Source organism: Capra hircus, chromosome 13 (assembly GCF_001704415.2).
Source record: "Capra hircus breed San Clemente chromosome 13, ASM170441v1, whole genome shotgun sequence".
Taxonomy (NCBI): domain Eukaryota; kingdom Metazoa; phylum Chordata; class Mammalia; order Artiodactyla; family Bovidae; genus Capra; species Capra hircus.
The window spans coordinates 27507208-27528921 of record NC_030820.1 but is presented as its reverse complement, the minus strand read 5'-3'; the positions used below and the strand labels follow the sequence as shown (position 1 = coordinate 27528921).

Below are 21714 nucleotides of genomic sequence, written 5' to 3'. Positions count from 1 at the left end.
AGGTGTCAGGGAGGCTGCCACAGGTCTCCCAAGGGTCAGGTGCCATCGCTGGGAGCTCACCAGTCTGTGTGAGCTGGGAACACCCCACAGCACAGCATGTGTGTGTGTTAAATGACAGACGTGAGCCTTTAGGGCAAAAGCTGAGCTAGAAGGAAAGGATCACATTGCAGGTGGGGTGGAGAATGCGGGAAAGGCGACACTGTGACCTCAGGGAGGGTTTGAATAGGCAGGGGAGCTGGAGAAGATTCCAGGTGGGAGAGGTGATGGGAGCCTCAGAAGAGAGCTCAGTATCACTATAATCAGACTTTAAGTGAGGGTTGCGCTCTGAAGTTTGCACAGTACTGGCCCAGCTGTCATGATTTTTTTTTTGTTTTTGGCTGCACTAGGTCTTAGTTGTGGCACCTGAGATCTTCGATCTTTGTTGCAACATGCGGATCTTTAGTTGAGGCATGCAAACTCTTAGTTTCAGCATGTGGGATCTTAGTTCCTGACTAGGGATCAAACCCAGCCCCCCTGCATTGGGAGCACAGAGTGTTAATTAACCACTGGACCATCAGGGAGGTCACATCCCCTGATTTTTTTTGGGGGGGGAAGGGGGCTGCCGTGGGTGTGGGCTTTCTCTAGTTTTGGCAGGCGGGGATTACTCTGTAGTTGTGGTGCATGGGGTTCTCATTGTGGTGCTTCTCTTGATATAGAGCATAGGCTTTACAGCACTGGCTCAATAGTTGTGGCTTGTGGGCTTAGTTGCCCCATGGCATGTGGGATCTTCTTGGACCAGGGATCGAACCCATGTCCCCTGCACTGGCAGGTGAATTCTTAACCACTGAACCACCAGGGAAGTTCCATCTCATGACTTTTACAACGGACTTGTGTGTAGCTTGGGTGGATGTCATTATTCCCATTGCCCAGAGGAAGAAACTGAAGCTCAGAGTTAAGTGACTTGCTCATAAGTAGCAGATCCTGGACTAAACCCAGGACTCCTGTCCCAAGGTCTTTCCCTCTGCCTGGTTGAGCCGGGCAAATCCAGGGATCATTGGAGAGACCTCAGCCAGCATCAGGGCACTTTTAGGAAGTATTTTAATGCAAGAACGAATTTATTATCCATAACAGTAGCAAACATTTTGGAAAATCCTTTTATATCTAGATTTTGTCCTAGGTTTAGTGTAATAGTAGATGTGAAACATGTCTTTTCAGGTGTCTGGTCCCATTCATTTGTTTAGTCACATCCGGTTATGTGCTGTGCTGGCTGTTCTCTCTAATGTTGATTCTGTGAAACAGCTTTTAGAAGACGAAGCTCAAGGTGCAGTAGCCAAGCTGAGCAAGCAGGGTCGAGATCTCTGATGTTTTGAATATTTAAATGGCTTTCTCGATGACAGCCAGCCAGGGTCCCCCGAATCTCGAAGTGTCTCCTAAAGTTAGGAATCCAGCCAACCAGAGTAGTATCATTCACCAAGTTATCTGGGTGCCAGGTACCATGCTAAGAACTTTGTTTTGGGAGTTTTTTGGGGGGGAGGTGGAGGGAGTCACACCTTGAGGCTTGTGGGATCTTAGTTCCCCAACCAGGAATTGAACCCAGGGCCACAGCAGTGAAAGTCCTGAGTCCTAACCACTGGACCACCACGGAAGTCCCCATGTGGAGAACTTTGCATGTTATCCCATTAATTGTCCCCCAAAAGTATTATTATTCCCACTTTGAGAAATTTGAGGTTTTCACGGAGTAACTCAGTGACAGACCCAGGATCCAAACCAGGGTCTGTTGTCTCCAAAACTCTCTTACCCACATGGGAAGCTTGTTGAAATGAGCTCCCAGGGATACAAAGTTTGGAGGGGAGCAGAGCAGCCAGGAGCAGGTGGAGGAGGTCCTGAGCACCTGTCCCATGTCCCATCTCCTCTGCTGGCCTCTGCAGAACGGTCAGGGTACCCTCAGCATCGTGGGAAAGCCTCTGGTTCAGATGGTTTTGGAGAATTCCTACAGCACTGATGCTATGTCTGGTTCTACTGTGGGTCCAGAAATGGTTTCAAAAACAAGAACAAGCAAAGTCCAATCTGAGAGCCTCTTGAGGAGCCTTAAGGACTGGTGGCTTCTTTAAACATAAGTGCTCATAAGTACCTGCGCTTATGTGGCTGTGGGCGCAGGCTTAGTCGTCCTTGGAGAGGACTCACTTTATTGCCTGAAGTTTGAGAGCTTTTGCTGCTAGGCTGTCTCATACTTCCACTAATCACTGAGTTAATACTACAACCCCTCCAGAAGGTAGGTGTTACGTCCCTTAGATGAATACAAATGGGAAGCTGACCTCAGAGATGACAGCGACTTGCCCAAAGTCACACGAATTAGTAGCTGACCAGGCTTTAAAATCGGATCCTTTGACACCTCATTCTGTCCTCTTTTCTCTGTGCCAGAGCTGCCTCCCCACCCCCACCCCCCACCCCCGCCTTCTGCTCACAAAAGCTGATCTTAACATGTAATTCATCATCTTACCCCATGCTCAGAGACTAAACTGTCTTCTCATGGATTCTAGGGTCAAGTTGAAACCCCTTAACTTAGTGTTGAGTATCCAGTCTGCCCCTAATCTCCATCTCCATCTTCAACTTCGATGTAACTCATCTCCCTGGGCCCCACTGCCCCCCTACCCCTAGCAAAGTAGGATTTCAGGTGAGAAAGGGGGCCCCAGTGCAGGTAGAAGGAACAGCGTGGCCAAAAGCTTGGTCGATGGGAAGCCTGGGACCCATTTGGGAAGAAAGAGACTCAGGTTTGTTTAATGCCTACTGTGGTCGGTGAAGCCTTGGTTTGAATCTCAGGTTAACAGTTCAGCACACCTCGGACAGACTCGTGAGAGTTTTATCGTCTGTAATGAAATGCTAATAGAGATCCTAACTCCCTCATCCAGTGCTCCCACAGCACTCAACACATCCTTTGCGGTGAAACACATTTTCAAACTAGAAAACACTGCATTTGTTTTTGTCCCCTTTTTCTCTGAATTAGAGGTAATCTTTTCTTTGGGGCACTTCAGCACTAAACAGAAATACCGCTGTCCTATAGCGTTTACCGCAGACTGCCTATAATAGTTCCTTGTTTTGTACGTGCCTTTACTGTGCTTCATGTCACCCTGAACACATCCCACGTTGAACTCTGGTTGTTTTTAACCCACCTCTCCTCCTGTACATTGGAGGATCCCAGAGAAAGTGGGACCTGAACTCTTTTTTGAATCCTTTAGAGCAGGGGTCCCCAACCTCTGGGCCATGCACTGGCACCTCCTGTTGGATCAGCGGTGGCATTAGATTACAAATAAAGCGCATAGTAAGCTTAATACCCTTGAATCATCCCAAAGCCATGCCCTGCCCCCGGTCCATGGAAAAGTCATCTTCCATGAAAAAGGTCCCTGGTGCCAAGAAGGTTGGGGACCACTGCTTTAGACCACTTAGCACAGTGATTTGTTTGAATACAATAGGTACCCCACATGATGGGTACTCAAATCCATGTTATCTCCGTGCATGAGTATACTGGACACGGATACAATTCTGTAGGACTCTGAAGATGTGCTTTAAAATACAGCACCATCCTGAGATTTTAGAGATGGTTAGTGAACCCACTCCAGTACTCTTGCCTGGAAAACCCCATGGACGGAGGAGCCTGGTAGGCTGCCATCTATGGGGTCGCTTAGAGTCGGACACGACAGAAACAACTTAGCAGCCGCAGCAGCAGTGAGCCAAAGACATGTCTCATTTAACCAAAGAAGCTTTGGTCGTATATTAAACTAACATAGAAATTGGGGGTTTCTGATGTTGATGGGTGAGAGACAACTTGAAACCTAATTTTTTATTTTTCAAATCTAGTAAAGACAAAAAAGGAGAGGCACTCACATACGAAAGCAACACATGTTGAAAACCCAAATTGAAAAATAACATATGTTTTGCTGGCTCTGTAATTCACCACGATCTTGGCAGAACTTTACAAAGGAGCTGAAGATGGTCCTGCCCTGTTCGTAAGACCATGTTTAGAACCAACTGGTTCTTGGGCCCCACTTGCAGCAGGTTTTCCTACCTGCATTTAAGAAAATCCATGCATCAGATGGCAACAGACCCTGGAACTGTCCCGTTTGGGTCCCCTGTCCCCACCCCCGATGCTTGCGTCTACACACACCTCTTTCTGTTTCTCCTAAAAGCTCGGTGTGGTTCAGCAACCGCCCTGTGAGTGAAACTTGGGGTGGGGTTTAAGAGTTGGCTTTCCCCCTACCGATCACCACCACATCACTAAAACAAATCTTCACAAGGGACAGACTCTAAGGAGGTGTCTTAACAGTTTAGCCTCCCTGGTTCCCATAGGAATATGGATTTTTTTTCCTTTTGGAGGGAAAGAGTATGGTCATTCATAAGGGGAAAAAAGACCGGGGAACAGTGTGTTTCACATCTCAAAGTTAAAAATAGACCTAGGACATTTACGCAGCACATCTGTTATTATTAACAGTATTGGAGAGAACGCTACCTGTAAAGGAAGGTTACACAGTAGCAGGACACTTGCAGGGACCCGTGCTAATTGACACAGGGGCGCTTGGAGGGCCCTTGGAGGATCCACTCTCCCCGGCCCCCAGCTGAACCTCCTATCGTCTCTGGCTCTAAGATCAGGACTCAGAAGACAGATTAAGATCCCACAGGATCTGTCACCTTCCTGCCTCAGGCTGATTCCTGACACTGCTCTTCCCACTTCCTATGCTCCAGCCACTCCAAACCACTTTCCACTCCTGCAGCCACCTCGCTTCCCCTCTTTACTGCCTGCACTGACCACCTCCTCTGCTTGCAACCCTGTACCTGCACCATGCTCCCTCTTCCGTGCTTGGCTGTCTCTTATCCCTGAAGACACAAGTTGACGTTGCTTCTTCCAGGCAGTCCCTTTGATTTTCCCCTCCCATCTCCTTCCACACCATTTCTACCAAAGTGAAGGCACTGCCAGTTTAATTCTCTCTCTCTCTCTTCCTGTGTCCCCACTTTCCAGCACCATGCTGGGCACATGACAAACATCCAAGGATGCTCAGTGAATGAGCAAGGAGTTCCACTTCAAATTAAAAATAGTGAGATCAGCTACTCTGAAGCTTTATCATTCACCTCTTTTACCTCCAAGCTCCCATCTTGGCATCACAAGGTGAAAATATACATCTCCATCTCAGGAGTTATCTGGACCTCACATGTCAGAAGTAAAATACCCAACAGAACAGTTACTTTTCTTTTTTTTTTGAAAATAATTTTTAAAGTAATTAATTTCATTTATTTAAAAATTTTTGATTGTGCTGGGTCTTCACTGCTGTGCTCGTGCCTTCTCTAGTTGCAGAGAGCTGGGGCTCCTCATTGTGGGCTTGGTGCATGGGCTTCCCTTGTTGCGGAGTTCCAGGCACGAGGGCTCAGTAGTTGTGGTTCACAGGCACTAGAGTGCTGACTCAGTAGTTGCTGTGCACAGGCTTAGCTGCTCTGAGGCATGTGGAATATTCCTGGACAGGGGATCGAACCTGTGTTCCATGCATTGGCAGGTGGATTCTTACCCACTGTACTACCAGGGAGGTCCACGGTTACTTTTCATTACATGTTTTTTTCTTTCCTATTAAGTTAATAGCTAGCCCCCTTTTAAAGTTGAACTCAAGACTAGGATGCCCTTGTGTGTGTTCCTGCACCTGCCCCCAGGGTCTTGGAGACTTAGACCCCACCGTGTGAAGGTATCCCTGAAATTTTGTAGTACTGTAGTGCTGGTCCCTGCCTGCCATCACCTCTACTTAACTGCCTTGTCTGTGAGATCTCTGTTGACCCTCGAGTCTGAGCTTGAATTCCTGCAGGGCAAGACTTTGAGTTTCCTGTTCCCAGGGCACAATACCTGGTGACAAGTAGACTCTGGGTTGCTAATTTTGAATAAATGAGTACCATGTTAAAACCTGTTGAAATGTACTTTGCCTCCAGTTATCAGCTGATCTGAGTGGGATGGTTTGTTAAGCCGAGCAGGTTTTCTTGGACAGGACTGTCTTACACATTGAAGGAGGTTAGGATCGCACCCTCTGAATGTTGGCATCATAGATACACATGCAGGTCGAGAGCTTCCCACTCAGTCACTGTGATGATCGGCCTCCAGCACATGGTCCTTAGCATGCCAGAGTTGTGGGGTTCTTGGCCGTGCTGGGATTAGGTTCCTGTACACGGGTTTTCTCTAGTTGTGGCGAGCAGGGGCTACTCTCTTCTTGCGGTGTGTGGTCTTATTGCGGTGGCTTCTCTTGTTGTGGAGCCTGGACTCTCTGAGCATGGGCTTCAGTAGTTGCAGCGCATGGGCTTAGGTGCCCTGTAGCATGTGGAATCTTCCTGGACGCAGGGATTGAACCTGTGTCCCCTGTATTGTCAGGCCAATTCTTAACCACTGGACCAGGGAAGTCCAGGTCCTTTAGCTTTGAGTGGGGAAAAAGCCTGGATAATCCTTCCTTCACCATTCTCTCTCAGATGCCCTGTGTGAAGGGGGACAACAAAGACAGAGGCTGTGATGGACCAATTCAGCTGCATCACCATTCCGAGAAGGGAGAGAGCAAAGGGCGCATTCCATTCATGGTCAGGTTACTGCACCTCCTTTCCACACAATGGACGGCTTACTGCATGCATATCTGAGCGTATATTTTAAAACCATGAAGAAGTTTAGACAGGTTTTCTTTCAAGATTCCAGACAGTATCCTGGTAAATAAGAATCCATAAAATTGTTTTCTGAGTATTGCAGTTTTTTCCCCCAGCATGTACAAATATATAGTGTGTTCTCTGAATTCCAAGGGTTTACAATGTCTTTTTTTTTTTTTAACTTGGAAATCAAATTTTACATCTGAAAGGTTAATGGAGAAAACTAATTATACTATCTGGTAACCGAATGTGTGATGGGACATTTGTCTCTGTAATTAACAGCAAGGAGCTTTTATAGTTTCATAAAATCGAATGCTACAGCGAGTATTCCGTGAGCATTTGTTTGGATGAGGTGTCCAAAACAGAGATGTTTATGGACGATATAAAGTTGAACTGAGATGGAATGCAGGTGTCTGCTGTGCATCTCGCAGAATTTCTCATTGTTGAAATGGAAGCCAGAAGATTAATAACTTGACTTTGTCATGATAAAATAAGTAATGTGTTCTTGGAACAGTGGTGCGGCACATAAGTTACTCGGTAATTCCAAGAATTTATTCTGTTCCAGGAATAATATCCTGAACAATTTATTTTTTACAGAAAAAGTTGATGCAACATAATAGCCTCCGAAGTTGCTTGTGTGGCTAATGGAATTATATCTCAAATGTGACTTTACGCCCACGTATAAGATGTAAAGAACCCCACAAAAATGCAAGGTTAAGGCACACCTTAGAAGTAAGGAGTCAGGAGGTGCACGAGTAAAGGTTCTTCTGTGAACATTAACTCATTCTCCTCGCACATATATAATTTTTTCAATTACTAGCAAGACTTTAATGGGTACCTTAATAAGCGCCGTGTGAAATATAGCGGTGCCGTTGTTGCTGCGGGAGTGGGAGCTTGAAGTGTCCCTGTGAACTGTTAAACTCCTCCTATGAGAGGCAGGGACATGGACCCAGACCTAATCCATCTTCCTCTGATTTCCTTTGGCCATTTTGGGCAACTCAAGTCTTTGACGTAGACCATTTTTAAAGTCTTTATTCACTTTGTTGCAACATTGCTTCTGTTTCATGTTCTGGTTTTTTGGCTGCGAGGCATGTATGATCTTAGCTCCCCGTCCAGGGATAGAACCATCATCCCCCTCACCCCACCCTACCGCTGCCTCCTGCATTGGAAGGTTCCCCAGGGAAGCCCCTATCTGTTTGTTTTGGCGGGAGCCTGAGGGTGCAGATTTCTTGTCTGTCTTCCTGGGTGAACTGGGAAGAGGCAGAGAATGAGACATGTTCCCCTGGGGAGCTTTTGTAGGAAGACACTGTCATCTGTGGGGCTTCCCTGATAGCTCAGTTGGTAAAGAGAGACCCTGGTCTCATTCCTGGGTTGGGAAGATTCCCCTGGAGAAGGGACAAGCTACCCACTCCAGTATTCTTGGGCTTCCCTGCTGGCTCAGCTGGTAAAGAATCTGCCTGCAATGCGGAAGACCTGGGTTCAGTCCCTGGGTCTTGAAGATTCCCTGGAGAAGGGAAAGGCTACCCACTCCAGTATTCTGGCCTGGAGAATTCCATGGACGTAGAGTTCATGGGGTTGCAAAGAGTCAGACATGACGGAGCAACTTTCACTTTCAGGCACCAAGTAGCCTCATCTGGCTAACCCCACGCACCCCACGGAAGCAAGGAGAACTTCTGTTACAGATGTCAGTTTATGCCTAGTACATCAGTGGTGTTTGGGGGTTGTTTTTTTTTTCCCTCCTAGCTTTCCTCAACAGTAGCTTCAGTGTATCTGATTGTAGAATTAACCATTCCTATACTCATTGGTAGGTCTTTATTGAGCAAGCCCTTGGTGCCAGGCTGGGAAATTTGACAGCCCATAGGTTGTGATAGAAAGACAGAGCCAGGGGACCCCACCTGGGGGAGGTGACCCTTGAGAAGAGGACATTTAAGCAAAGAAGGACCTAAAGAGTAAGTATAAGGTGGGGCTGAGGCTATGAGACAGTATGGAAGTGAAAGCCCATCCTAGGAGCTAAAGACCCTCCTTAGAGTAATTCGTTTTTTCTTTTATTAAAAAAATTTTTTGGCCGTGAAAATGGCTTGTGACCAGGGTTTGAGCCCGCCGCCCTGTGCACTGGAAGAACAGTGTGTTAACCACTGGACTGCCAGGGAAGTCCCTGAAGACCTTCCATAGAGCTGAAGTGGGGAGCCCTCTGCCTCCCCATCCAGTATAGTCACTAATGGGATTTGGATTCAACTGTCCTGAAGTTAGACCTGTTTTTTTTTAAAGCTATCCATGTGATTCTAATGTGTATCAGACCCAAGAGCCACTGCCTAGAACAGGGGGAGACGTGGCCAGAGCCAAGGCTGGAGAAGCCCCCAGTGCGAGAGCTGGGCCCCATTACCTCCTACCGAGGCAGGTCACTTGACAAGGTCTGCATTTCCGAAAGATCACCCTGGCTTCAGCATGGACTGTGGTGGGGTGGAGCAGTGCTGCAGGCTTTTGGCCGTCGCCCCATCAAGTGATGATGAGAGAGAAGTGGAAGAACTCCTGAGTAATCTAGAAGTTACAATAAGCAGGACTCAGTGTCTAAGTGGCTGTGGGAGGGAAGAGATGGAAGATGAGGCCCAGTTTTCTGGCTTGGATAGCCAAGTTGGTGCTGTTTATCAAGGCTTGGTGATAGTCATAAAATACATTCTTGGACGTAGTTTTAAGATTGCTTTTGAAATGTCCAAGTGGAACTGTCCAGTGGGCAATTGGATGTATGGGTCTGGAGCCCTGAAGTGGGATCAGGGCCGAAGTCCTCACAGACAGATGGTCACTGGAGCCAGAAGAGAGGTGGGGTGGGTGGGGTGAATCCAGGACGTGTGTGGAGAGGGAGAGGCCCACGTGGGACAGGGTCCCAGAAAACTTCAGCATTTAAGGCAGTGGCCGTGACCTGTAAGTGGGTCATGAAGTCAGTTTAGCAGACTGTCACCCACACAAACTATCAATACAATAATAATAAGAGAAATAGATTAGAAAATATCAGAGTGTCTTGTATGCAGAAAGGGTAAATTCATGAAACTTTGATATTCTTGCTGTGATTCACAGTCCAGAAAGTTTGGAAGCTGCTGCTTACAGCCGCAGTCACCTCATCCCTGGCCTTGCTCAGGGAAGAAGGCCACTGCAGTCTCCAGGTGCCTTCGGGCCCACAATTATCAGTTTCTTGAGATTTGTGGAAGAGAAAGATGCTGTGAACGTCATACATTTCTCATCCTTATTAACATTATTTATACTGAAGATGTTGGAGAAGACTCTTGAGAGTCCCTGGGACTGCAAGGAGATCCATCCTAAAGGAAATCAGTCCTGGGTGTTCACTGGAAGGACTGATGCTGAAGCTGAAACTCCAGTATTTTGGCCACCTGATGCGAAGAGCTGACTCATTTGAAAAGACCCTGATGTTGGGAAAGATTGAAGACAGGAGGAGAAGGGGATGACAGAGGATGAGATGGTTAGATGGCATCACCGACTCAGTGGACATGAGTTTGGGTAAACTCTGGGAATTGGTGATAAACAGGGAGGCCTGGAGTGCTGCAGTTCATGGGGTCGCAAAGAGTCGGACATGACTGAGCAACTGAACTGAACTGAATACTGAAGACGAAACTGTACAACAGCATGTGTATTTTAAGTTGGAATATTTTAAAAATTTAAATGACCGAAGAAACAGTACCGCCAGTACTTAAATCTTGTTCATCCTTGATTGACCCACAATATGATATGTAAGTTAATATTTAAGTCAGTAGGGGCAATGTGCAGTTCTGTTCTAGCATTCTTTAAGAGTTTTCTGTGCAGCAGAGCAGAGGGTCAAGATTTCAGGTTATATGGAAACAGATTGTCTCTTTCCAGACAGTCAGTTGTGAACATTTTATTTCTGATTAAATGAGGGCAAGTTGTTTATGCTCCTCTCGGAAAATAAAAGCAGCTCTTGGTCTGCAGTCTTGTTATATTTTTCCTGTGTGTGTTGTCAGCCTTTGAAGACTTTTGCCTTATGTCTTATAGAACCATGAGCACAAATAAATTCTCATCTTTTGTAGGACTAACAGGACTCACATGAGCCCTGTTTTGAATTTAAAGGACATGTCTGAGCTGCCTTCTTAGTTTGAAACCACACAACTAAGTTGGAGTCCATAGAGATAGTGTGGTCCAGAGATTGCATTGTTTCCACCGTGTGTATTCTGATAAGTGGGTGGTTACGGTGGTGACAACTTCGTGCAGTGCCCAGTGCAGGTCTCTATAGCTTCCTGGATGCAGTACAGTGGGCTTCATGGATGGAGCCCTTCCTGCCGGCCAGCTGGTTAGTTTCCTGCCCACGCTGGTAGAACAGTGAGGCTCATGGACCTTGGAGCATGATGGGTCTCAAATGTCTAAACTCAAAGTCTCTCTTTTCTCCTGGGGAGGATGTATTCATCAACCTCTGAACCTCTTAGCTTGTGATCAGGATTAAGGGTAGGCAGTGTGCTTGCCCGAGGGCCCCATACATAGTAAGTGGTGGTCCGTAAATGGTGACTCTAACCCTTTTCCTCCTAAGCACGTCCAAATTCCTTTAAAAAACACATAGCTTGGGACTTCCCTGGTGATCCAATGGTTAAGAATCTGCCTGGAAATGCAGGGGTTGCGAATTAGATCCCTGGTTGGGAAACTAAGATCCCACAGGCTATGGGGCAACTAAGCTCACTACCATGTTTGTAACTAGAAAGTCTGTGCATCAGAACAGGGGCAGTCACATGGTGCAGCAAAGATCTGGTGAGCTGCGACTGAGACCAGATGCAGCCAAAAAACAACCATGGTTTGTAAGCTTCAAGAGAAAATCATTTTAGGCCTGTACCCCTGGATTTCAAAGTGCACCCCAGGCAGCCCCTGACTTCCTTTTGGCCACCTACTTCCCACTCCTGCCCAGCTTCATCTTTCCTGGGAAACGTCAAAGAAGCTTTTTTTTATGTCCAAAACTGTTTCCACCAGTTGCCTTATACCCAACTTTACAATCCCACAGGGAAAAGAGTGTACATAATTCTTCCAGATTATTTTTTTCTTACAAAAATTAATACATATTCATTTCAAAATCATTTTTTACAGTTTTCATTTATAAAGTTGAAAAAAAGATATAAAATTTAAAAAATCCTGTCCCAGTCACCCTCTCCAGCAATAACCATAGAGTATGTGTAAAAAATACAGGCATGTGTATTGCAAAAAGGAGAATGGGGCTTTCCCTGGTGGTGTAGTGAAGAAGAATCCACCTGCCAATGCAGGAGACATAGGTTTGATAATCCCTGGTCCAGGAGGATTCCACATTCTGTGGAGCACCTAAGCCCCTGCACCACAACTGCTGAGCCCCCGCTGTCGAGCCCGTGAGCTGCAGCCCCTGAAGCCTGTGCACCCTGGGGTCCATGCTCCACAGCTGGAGAAGCCACTACAGTGAGAAACCCAGCACCACAGCCAGAGAGTAGCTCCCGCGCTCTCCAACTAGAGAAAGCCTGCACGCAATAACTAAGACCCGGCACAGCCAGAAACGAGTGCAAAATAAACTAACCATAAAACAGGGAAAATAGAATTATCCTGTGTAATGTTTTGTAATTTTTTTTTTTTTTTTTGCTTAACCAAATCTCCATCTGTTCCACACAGGTTGAGTGCCTAGTTTAAGCCAGGCAGGCTCTGACTATCCAGTATTGAAGGAAATAATCATGGTCTCAGCCTTCGTGGAGTTTATAGGATAATCCTGCACTTATTTCGAAATGACTGTAAAAAGGTCCACTTCATCCTTTTCAGACATGTAAAGATACACTGTAATCTCAGTCTATAGATATGCCATAATTCACGTATCTAATACTCACTGATTGATGTCTGGGTGGTTTGCAATGTCTCACTAGTGAAAATGATACTACCGTGAATGTTCTTTTAAGTATGTCATGAATACTTGTCTAAATGTTTCTGTAGGATAAATACCTATGAGTGGAATTGCCGAATTTCCCCGAAAAGGGCCCATACCTGCAGCATATGAGAGGGACTGTAACCCTACACCTTCATCAAAAATGGGCTTTTAAAATCTATTTGTTTGTTGTTGTTTAGTCACTAAATCATGTCCAACTCTTGCAACCCCATGGACTATAGCCTTCTAGGCTCCTCTGTCCATGGCATTTCCCAGGCAAGAATACCAGAGTGGTTGCCATTTCCTTCTCCAGGGGATCTTCCCAACCCAGGGGTCAAACTCGGGTCTCTTGCTTGGCAAGTGGATTTTTTGCCATTACACCATCTGGGATGCCCTATGAATCTATAGTCTTTGCCAAATTAATAGACAAAGAATTTCACATTATGTAATTTTTGTTGCATTAATCACTAGGGGCATTAGGAGATTTGAACTGTTTATTTCCCTTGTGAATTGTATGTTCATGTCTTGTGCCCATTTTCCATTGTTAGTAGGTATGTGTCGTCATCTTCACTGATTTGTAAGACCTCTCCTGTACATTTGGGATCTGAACTCTTCGGTTTGATTATTCCTTAATATTATTTGAAGTGGTGGCTTCTGACCTACCCACTTAATGTGGCTGGAGTTACGGTCCATGTCTGATGAAGGAACATTTGATTGGGAGGCCATGCTGTATTTGTTATAAAGTCAAATTTTTCCTTGTTATAAGTACATTTGGGGAAGAGAAAAGTAGGTAAACTCTCTGAATTGGTTAGGTAGTTCTAGTGGTATCATATTGCTTTCTTCACTGATACCCTGTCATTTTCAGGATAAAGTAAAAACATCAAGGTCCCCGTGTTCTCTGTTTGCGCGTTCGGTGATCATTCAGTCCAGCTAATCAGCTTCTCACCACGGCCCGCCTGGTTTTTCCTCTGCCTTCAGTGCTCTTCCCTCTTCTCTCCCTCAAAGCGCCCACGGACTTACTGACCACATGTTCTTCTCCAACTCAGGGCTTCCTGTCTTCGTGGAGTCAGCTATAATCCTCACAAAGTGATCTCGTCCTGTCAATTCCCAAAACGCTTGTAATTTAGGCATCATCCAAGGCATTTATCCTGTGTTCTCTCGGTTTAATCTGTCCAATCATGCTATAAATGTATTCCTAGAGCACGTAGCTGGGGACAGTCATAAGCAACAGCCCTTTGCCGTCTGTAATGGTTCTGAGTTGGGAACCATGGGGCCCTGGGTTGTTCCATGGATATAAGGATCTGCATATTTCAGTGGGCTCAAAGCAGAGAATACTGGCGTTTGTTTTTTTAGATAAAGCATGAAGCCATCAAAGAAAGTTGTTCCTTCATCCCCTTTTAGGGCTTTGCCCCTAAACTTCTCATGATGTTTTTCCTGCTCTGTCTGTAGATGTTCTTTGAGGGACATACTTTTTAAAATTTATTTTAATTGGAGGATAATTGTTTTACAATGTTGTGTTAGTTTCTGGTGTACAGTGAAGTTGGTCAGCCATATGTATACATATATCCCCTCCCTCCTGGACCTCTCTCCCACCCCACCCTGATCCCACCTCTCTAGGTCATCACAGCACTGAGCTGAGCCCCCCGTGCTGTACAGCAGCTTCCCACTAGCTATCAGTTTTACACACGGTAGAGGACTTCCCTGGTGGCTCAGACAGTAAAGCGTCTGTCTACAATGTGGGAGAGCCGGGTTCAATCCCTGGGTTGGGAAGATCCCCTGGAGAAGGAAATGGCAATCCACTCCAGGACTATTGCCTGGAAGATCCCATGGACAGAGGAGCCTGGTAGGCTACAGTCCCTGGGGTCGCAAAGAGTCGGACACGACTGAGCGACTTCACTTCAGTGTGCATGTCAGTGTTACTCTCTCAATTCGTCCCACTGAGGGACACATTGGAGGAGCAGCATGACGGCCCGTGTTGATTCATGTCCTGGTGTTTCTTTGCTCCCCTGGCCCTTCTTACCTGTCTCAAGGCCTTCTTCCCCTTTCTGCTTTGCAGGCCCATTTTCCCAGCCTGGACCCGTGGCATTCTGTCTTGGGACCTGTCTTGGCATCGCTTCCTCAGCCTCAGTTAGAAAAAGCTCCTGCCTCCCACGCTGGCTATGGGTGGCCCAGGCTGGGTGAGCTTGCCCACGTGTCAGGAGAGAGGCCCTGGGTCCGCAGAATCCTTGTGCGTTCATCTGGGTTCCAAGCGAGGCTGTAAACTCCCGGAGGGGAGTGATGGTATCTTGTCTTTTTCTTTCTTTGGTCCTACAGAAATCTAGTAGTAGTAGTATTTAGTAGTAGTAGTACAGTAAACATTTATTGAATAGATGAATGAACCTGATGTCATCTAAACAGATTTGTAAGGGACCTCGTCTTTTCAATGAAAACACTATCTATGCCCTGGGCTTCTTAATTATATTCCATCTAACACTTCAGTTGAATAGGAGGGTCCCCCAGCACGTGGCAGCACGTGTGCGGGTTAACTCCCCCTGATCAACATATTTGATTCCACCAGTTCACCGATCCTGCAGCCGAGGTTTGCGTCCTTCCTTCTCAGTGGCATTTAGACTACACAGTGTTCTCAACTGGACTCCAAGGACTGTTCTGGGAATGCAGGTTCTGACACAGTCTCTTCAGTAGATCTTGGGTCCTCTTTATTTGGGGGATTCCACTTCAGATTGCTTCAGGGCAAAGGGTTCACTTGGCAGCCATCACTCTGTTCTCTATGCTTTTCAGCCCCTTCTTGCCATTAGCACCCCTAGGCTTGCATGTCCCTGGTAAATGTGGCTGCTGCCCCCAGGGATGGCCAGTCAGGGCCTTGATAGTGTCTGTGAGTCAGCTCAGGTTTGGGGCAATGGTGCTAACCCGGGTCTTCTCAGAGTGCAGAGTCCACTGCCGATGCCTGGCTATTCCACTCACGTGTCGAGCATTGTGGTGGAAAGAGCTGCTGTGTGGTCTTGATGGACCCTGCTTCCTTTTTTCCTGCTCTTTTTCTCACTGCTGCCATTTGACAGGTCAGAGTTCAGCCTTTTCTACAATACGGCTCCATGCCAGCTTCTGCTAGTGTTTGAGAAGGAGGTACTTGAACTGTTCAGTGTAAATCATGGTTATCTCAGTATTTCTCATTGATAAACTCAACTTTTTTCTGTTTAACTACCATTACCTGGAAAATGCAAGTTGTTTTTTGTTTGTTTGCAATGAGTTTTAAACTTTTTTGGGGGACTGCACTCTGTGTCTTTTGAGTCTTAGTTCCACAACTGGGGATCAAACCCTGGGCCCACAGCAGCGAAAGCCCCGCGTCGTAACCACGGGACTGCCAGGAAGTTCCCTTAAAAGGCCTTTTCCAAAAAGGATGTTCACAGTGGTATGCAGCCATCGCCACTGTTTCCAGAACTTCTGCAGCATCCCAGACAGGAGGCATCCTTAATGCCACTCCTTCAGCATATCTTCTTAGAGGTTCCACCTCTGTTTCTAGAACTGGAAGGGTCAGCTCTTTAGACCATAACGTTGCCCAGCCTCCTGCCTAGACACTACAGTTTGAGGCCACTTTTTCCTATGGATAACAAACAGTGTTTACGATAACCCGTCAAGTGTTTGGAGTCACTCAGTAGCTATTTGTCTCTCAGAGAAAGGACCCAACTTCTTTAACCTTTCTTTGAACATTTCATCTTTTTTGTTGACTTTTGCATGATCTCAAGTTTCTTGACAGCCTCTTTAAAAGAGTGCAAAACTGGACATGATGGGAGGTCCCTGGTGGCTGTGGTTAGAACTCTGTGCTTTCGCTGCTGTGGCCCATGTTCAGTCCCTGGTCGGGGAACTAAGATACCCCAAGTTCTGTGGTTCAGCCAAAAACAAACAAAAAGGCTGGACATGATACCACAGTAAGTGCCAAAGCATACTGGATGTAGTGGTGACTGTCCCTCAGTACTCTCAGTGTCCGTCAGTCCTTCTGTAGACGTGAGTTAGGGAGTGGCACCCTGGGGATGGACTGGACGGTGGTCGGGGCGTGCAAGGAGCTAGAGATGACACAGTTGTGACCATGGTGACTGCTGCCTGCCCCGGGAACTCACTTGGCCAGCTGGGACACACATGAGCTCATAGCTTTTAATGTTGAAATGAGGGTGATGAGCTCTCTACGTGTTAGATTAACAGGAAACCTAGCATCTCCATATAAGATGTCCTGCCACCCCCTGAGTCGTTTGTGAGCCCAAGGGGTTGTCTCAGTCCAGAGGGGCCAGGTACCACTGGGAGCAACAGTAGCTACTGCTGCCGCCAGTATTCCCATTTCATCACCATCAGCTTCTTGTGCATTCCCAACTGCCTGCCGACTATATAAATTTCCTTTGTCAGAACTAGCCTCAGGGTGGTGGTCCAGTGGCTAAGAATCCGTGCTCCCAGTACAGGGGGCCTGGGTTCGATCCCTTGTCAGGGGACTAGATCCCACATGCCACAACTAAAGATCCCACATGCTTCAGCTAAGACTCAACACAGCCAAATAAATAATAAAATAATAAATATATTTTTAAAAAACCTAGCCTCATTGTATTCCCACTCCCCTGCAACCTTCTAATTCTCTGACCAATGTTAGATAGCATCCATTCAGTCACCCCAGCTAGAAACCTCGGATTTATCTCTCACTGGTTCTCCTTCACATCCTCACCCCCATCCCCACATCCAGTGAATCAGCAAGTCTATTTGGTGAACCTTCTTCAGTGGCTCCCTCTCCATTCCCATCCCCCATCCTGGCCCAGACTGTCACGGCCATTCATGAAGCCTTTAGCAATAACCTTCTAGCTGGTTTCCTCTCCCCACGCTACTTTCACCGTAGTTTTGCCAGATTTGTTTTTCTAAGGGAAAGATCTGATTGTTTACCATCCTTATGTTAAAGAGAGAGTGAATTTGAAATTACCAGAGCAGGGACTTCCTGGTGGTCCAGTGGCTAAGACTCCATGTTCCCAATGCAGGGGGCCCAGGTTCAATCCCTGGTCAGGGAACTAGATCCCATATACCTCAACCAAGAGTTCACATGCCATAACTAAAGATCCTGCCTGCCACTGCTGAGATTGGGTGCAGCCAGATAAATAAAAATATTGAAATAAATAACCCAGAGAAATAACCCAGTATCTCCAGTGCAAAATTATTCTTCCTTAACCTGGCACCTTAATGGGATGACCTTGCTATATGTGTTGCCTTCATCACCTGCCACTTTTCTTTATGAACCTTGAACTCCCGGCACACAGACCGCTGTTCAGGAAGAAGAGGGGGAAGTGGTACAGCCGTGGCATCTACCCAGACAGTGAGCTTCTGCCTGCAAGAGTGATGCTCAGGGGCCACCCTCCCCAGCCCCAAGGGAATGGGAGCTGAATAACTTCACTCCCCTTATTCCAAACTTTATGCCTCTAATTCAGTAATTTATTCTTCTTACTGTATTTCTGGTACTTTTTCACTCCATCCTATTAATATTGGGTTGGCCAAAAGATTCATTTGGATTTTTCTCTGTATATGGTTTGTTTATAATCTTAGTATCACATTTAATCCTTTTTTAAATTAATTAATTTCTAAAATATAAATATATTTATTTTAATTGGAGGCTAGCTACTTTACAATATTGTATTGGTTTTGTCATAGATCAACATGAATCTGCCACGGGTGTACATGTGTTCCCCATCCTGAACCCCCCTCCCACCTCCCTCCCCATACCATCCCTCTGGGTCATCCCAGTTCACCAGCCCCGAGCATCGTGTATCATTTAATTCTACTAGACTTTATTCTGGTTGTGATACAACATTTCTTTCATTTACGTAAGGAAGGTGTATGAAATGACTGTTACAGCTCAACACTAGTTAATTTTCGATGCAAAGATATGGTGACTATTTTGAGTCTTTGTGAAAAGAAGGTATATAGAAATGGATATATCATGTTAAGGTACACCATCTCACTCTGTCTTTGAGCATGACTGCCTTTTTTCTTTCATTAGCCCAAACCATGAATAATCGTGTTCTGTGTGATATGTTCTTCTCTCCTGACCAAGCCATCCTGTGTGATGACTTCTGTGTCGCAAGGCTCTCTGTTGTGTAGTATGCAGATTATTTACGTAAAGGAAAGTGATCTATGTAAAGGAAAGTGAGTCTTGAAATTTAGCAAAGGGTAAAATCCAACCTGTAATCTTTTGTCAGTCTTGTCCAAGGAGTCCAGTTACTAAACATACAAACCGTTTTTCATTTAAGATTGTTTTACTGTAGTGCAGCCACATACCATGGATCCATGTTTGTAACATTCCTGTTCGTTTTTTCTAAAAAGATCCAGCCCTTTGTGGTTAAACATGAAAAAAGGCATGGTTAGGTTTGGAAAGTGAACAGGTTTCCTTATGGAATTGTTGCTTCTTGTTGTTGTTGTTGGTTTTTGTTTTTTGCCCGTATTGCACAGCCTGTGGGGTCTTAGTTCCCCGACCAGGAATTGAAACATTCTTGGCAGTGAAAGTGTGGAGTCCTAACCACTGGGCAACCAGGGAATTCCCTGGAATCATGCTTCTTTAGAGGTTCTTTTTCCTGGCATTTATATATGGAGAGGACATCAACTTATTAGAACTGGAAAGACAAAGAGGTCAACTAGTGCTTCAAATCTCAATATCTTAATTTATCCCACTTTTTTTTTTTTTGAGTCAGAGAACTTGGCTTCACTGTAGCAATCAGAATAAACCCACTCTTTCTGAGAAGGACATACGTGACTTTTAGAGCTGTTTGGTGCCCTGTGAACATCTTGGTAATGGGAAAAACCTACATCCCTCCTCGACTGCTCTCCCTGGGTTATGCCAAGCATGGTCTGGTTCAGAATTTGTTTTTACGGTTCCGGAAGCTGAAGCCTGAAAATAGCAGGTGGCTCGTCTCGTATCAAGTAGCAAGTCAGTACAGTTGGGAAATGAGTCCAGGTCTGGGGAGCCCCAGCCCCGGCCTAACCCCTGACCCACCCCCCAGCATCCGTGGTCCAAGCCTGCAAGCTTCACCCTCTCCATCCCAGTGTGTGCAGGCTGCTCAGCTTTCTCTGTCGTCCCCACGTTTAGTCTTCAGGTCTCCCTCCTATCCTCTGCCGCATCCCTCCTGAATATGTGAGGACTCAGTTCCCCTCCCTCTGCAGAGTGCATCATCCCCACCCTACCCCCACCCCCCAACCCCCGCCCCATGTGTGTGTGTGAGAGAGACAGAGACAGAGCTCAAGAGAGAGAGATTTGGTCCCAGGGCCTCCTCCCCAGGTGGTGTGGTCAGGGCTGCTCCGGACTTCTCCGGCTAAAGGAAGGGCAGCTCATCCCGCTGCCCTCTGGGGACGCCCAGCCTGTCACCTCTAAGAGGCTGCCCCGCAACCAGCCCGTTTCCAGCCTTCTCCGCGTCTCTCAGCTTTCCTTGACTCCAGCAATTCTTACACTTAGCTGTTTTCTGTCCTTTCAGCTGTCCCGCAGCTGGATAGACTGTGAGCTCTCTTCTCAAAGTCAGCCAGCTCTGCTACCTGCCTTCACAGCCCCCTGCCTTTCTTCCTCCTCAGTCCCAGGTCCTAATCTGTTGCCATGGTTTGCCTCTTGTTTTGATTTTGTAAGAAATGTTTCTAAGTGTCAGCCCAAAGCCAGGATCTCCCCTCTTTCTTCCACAGTCCTGGTTGTCCTCCTGAAAGTATCAAGTGTGCAGAATTCACACTGTACTCTCAGTCTTGTAAGTTTCAGAGCTGTAGGTTCTGGGACTGTGCAACTAAGCTCATGACAAAGCAGCTTTGATCTTAGAAAGTTCCAGGATCCTCATGACCTTTTTTCCCTCCTTCTGAAGACAGCACTTTATCATAGGATTCAGACACTGGAGCAGAAGTGGAACCTTTGAAAAGAGAGTGGCCCTTTGGCTGTGATGTGTCAGGGTTCATGTGGGGAATAAGCTGGCACTGATCCAGGCCCCAGGCAGCGTGCCCACCTCTGCCTGGCTTGGCTGGTGTGGTTCTTGCCAGGGCCCTGGGAGGGAGGGGAGTGGCAGCCACCAGCCAGTGTCAACCGAGATCAGCACGCTGCAGCCTGGATGCGTGTGTGACGTCCCTGGTCCAGAATAAAAGCCCTGCAGGAAAGAAGCTCCTTCCTGCCCAAACTATGCTGTTAGTCGCCGGGAAAGGGCGGGTTTGGATGCTGAAAGTAACAGCAGCCACACTGGCTTACAGATTTATCTCTCAGAATTCCTCTGGGACCTCTTCCAGACACACCCTGTTCCCCAGACATCCTGAGAAAGTTGTAAATGCTGGCTCCGCATTTCTTCAATTGTGCTCGGTCATTCGTTCTCATAAAAATCTGGAACGTGATTTATTGTTTCTGTATTGTCGTTTTCACAGGTGTTTGAAATGAAAAGAGTTTTATGACAAAGTAAAATATTTCTCCTCTCAAGCATATGCCAACACAGAGCAGTATTGTAAATTTGGAAATCTGTATTAATTCTGCATTTGTTCATGTTAGATATTAAAGACAATTAATACTTTTGTTACCATTTTAAAAATTGAAGATACTAACGTCACAGCATAAAAATAGAAAAGTTTCCTTACATTCAGTTTTGTTACTGTTGTTGTTTGCTGAGTCGTGTTCAACTGTCCGACTCTTTGTGACCCCACAGACATTTTCAGGCAAGAATAATGGAGTGGGTTGCCATTTCCTTCTGCATTACATTCAGTAATGTATTTGCGTATTAATAAGCTGAATATCTAACTAGACAATGCAAAATACCTACATTCATTGTGCAGTTACCAGTGTGACAGAGAAATCTGGCTAACATGATGCTGAGGGTATAACAACATAATTATATTAAATGTACTCAGGACTTCCCTGGTGGTCCAGTAGTTAAGATTCTGAGTTCCCAATGTAGGGTGCATGGGTTTGATCCCTGGTCAGGAACTAAGATCCCATATGCTACACAGACGCGGCCAAAAATTAAAAATAAACAAGTAAATGTGCTAGATTTATTTGTAGGAGCTGTTTTTCGTAATAGATGCTTTCTGCGGGGCTTTTCCTTTCTTCATAGTTGAAATCTCAAGCATATAGTAGAGTGATTGTATGAGTGTGTACCGTGGCATTAGACTTTTATTTTAAAACCCAGATTAGAGAAAAAAAAAAAGACTACTTCCCTTAACCTTTGTAAAGT

General features: G+C 46.1%; 1 protein-coding gene across 5 annotated transcripts in view; it reads left to right on the top strand.

The window, feature by feature from the left end:
* Nucleotides 1-21714, top strand: part of BEND7 (BEN domain containing 7) — an 85049-nt gene that overhangs the window by 7144 nt on the left and 56191 nt on the right. The gene's annotated exons all lie outside the window — the stretch shown is intronic.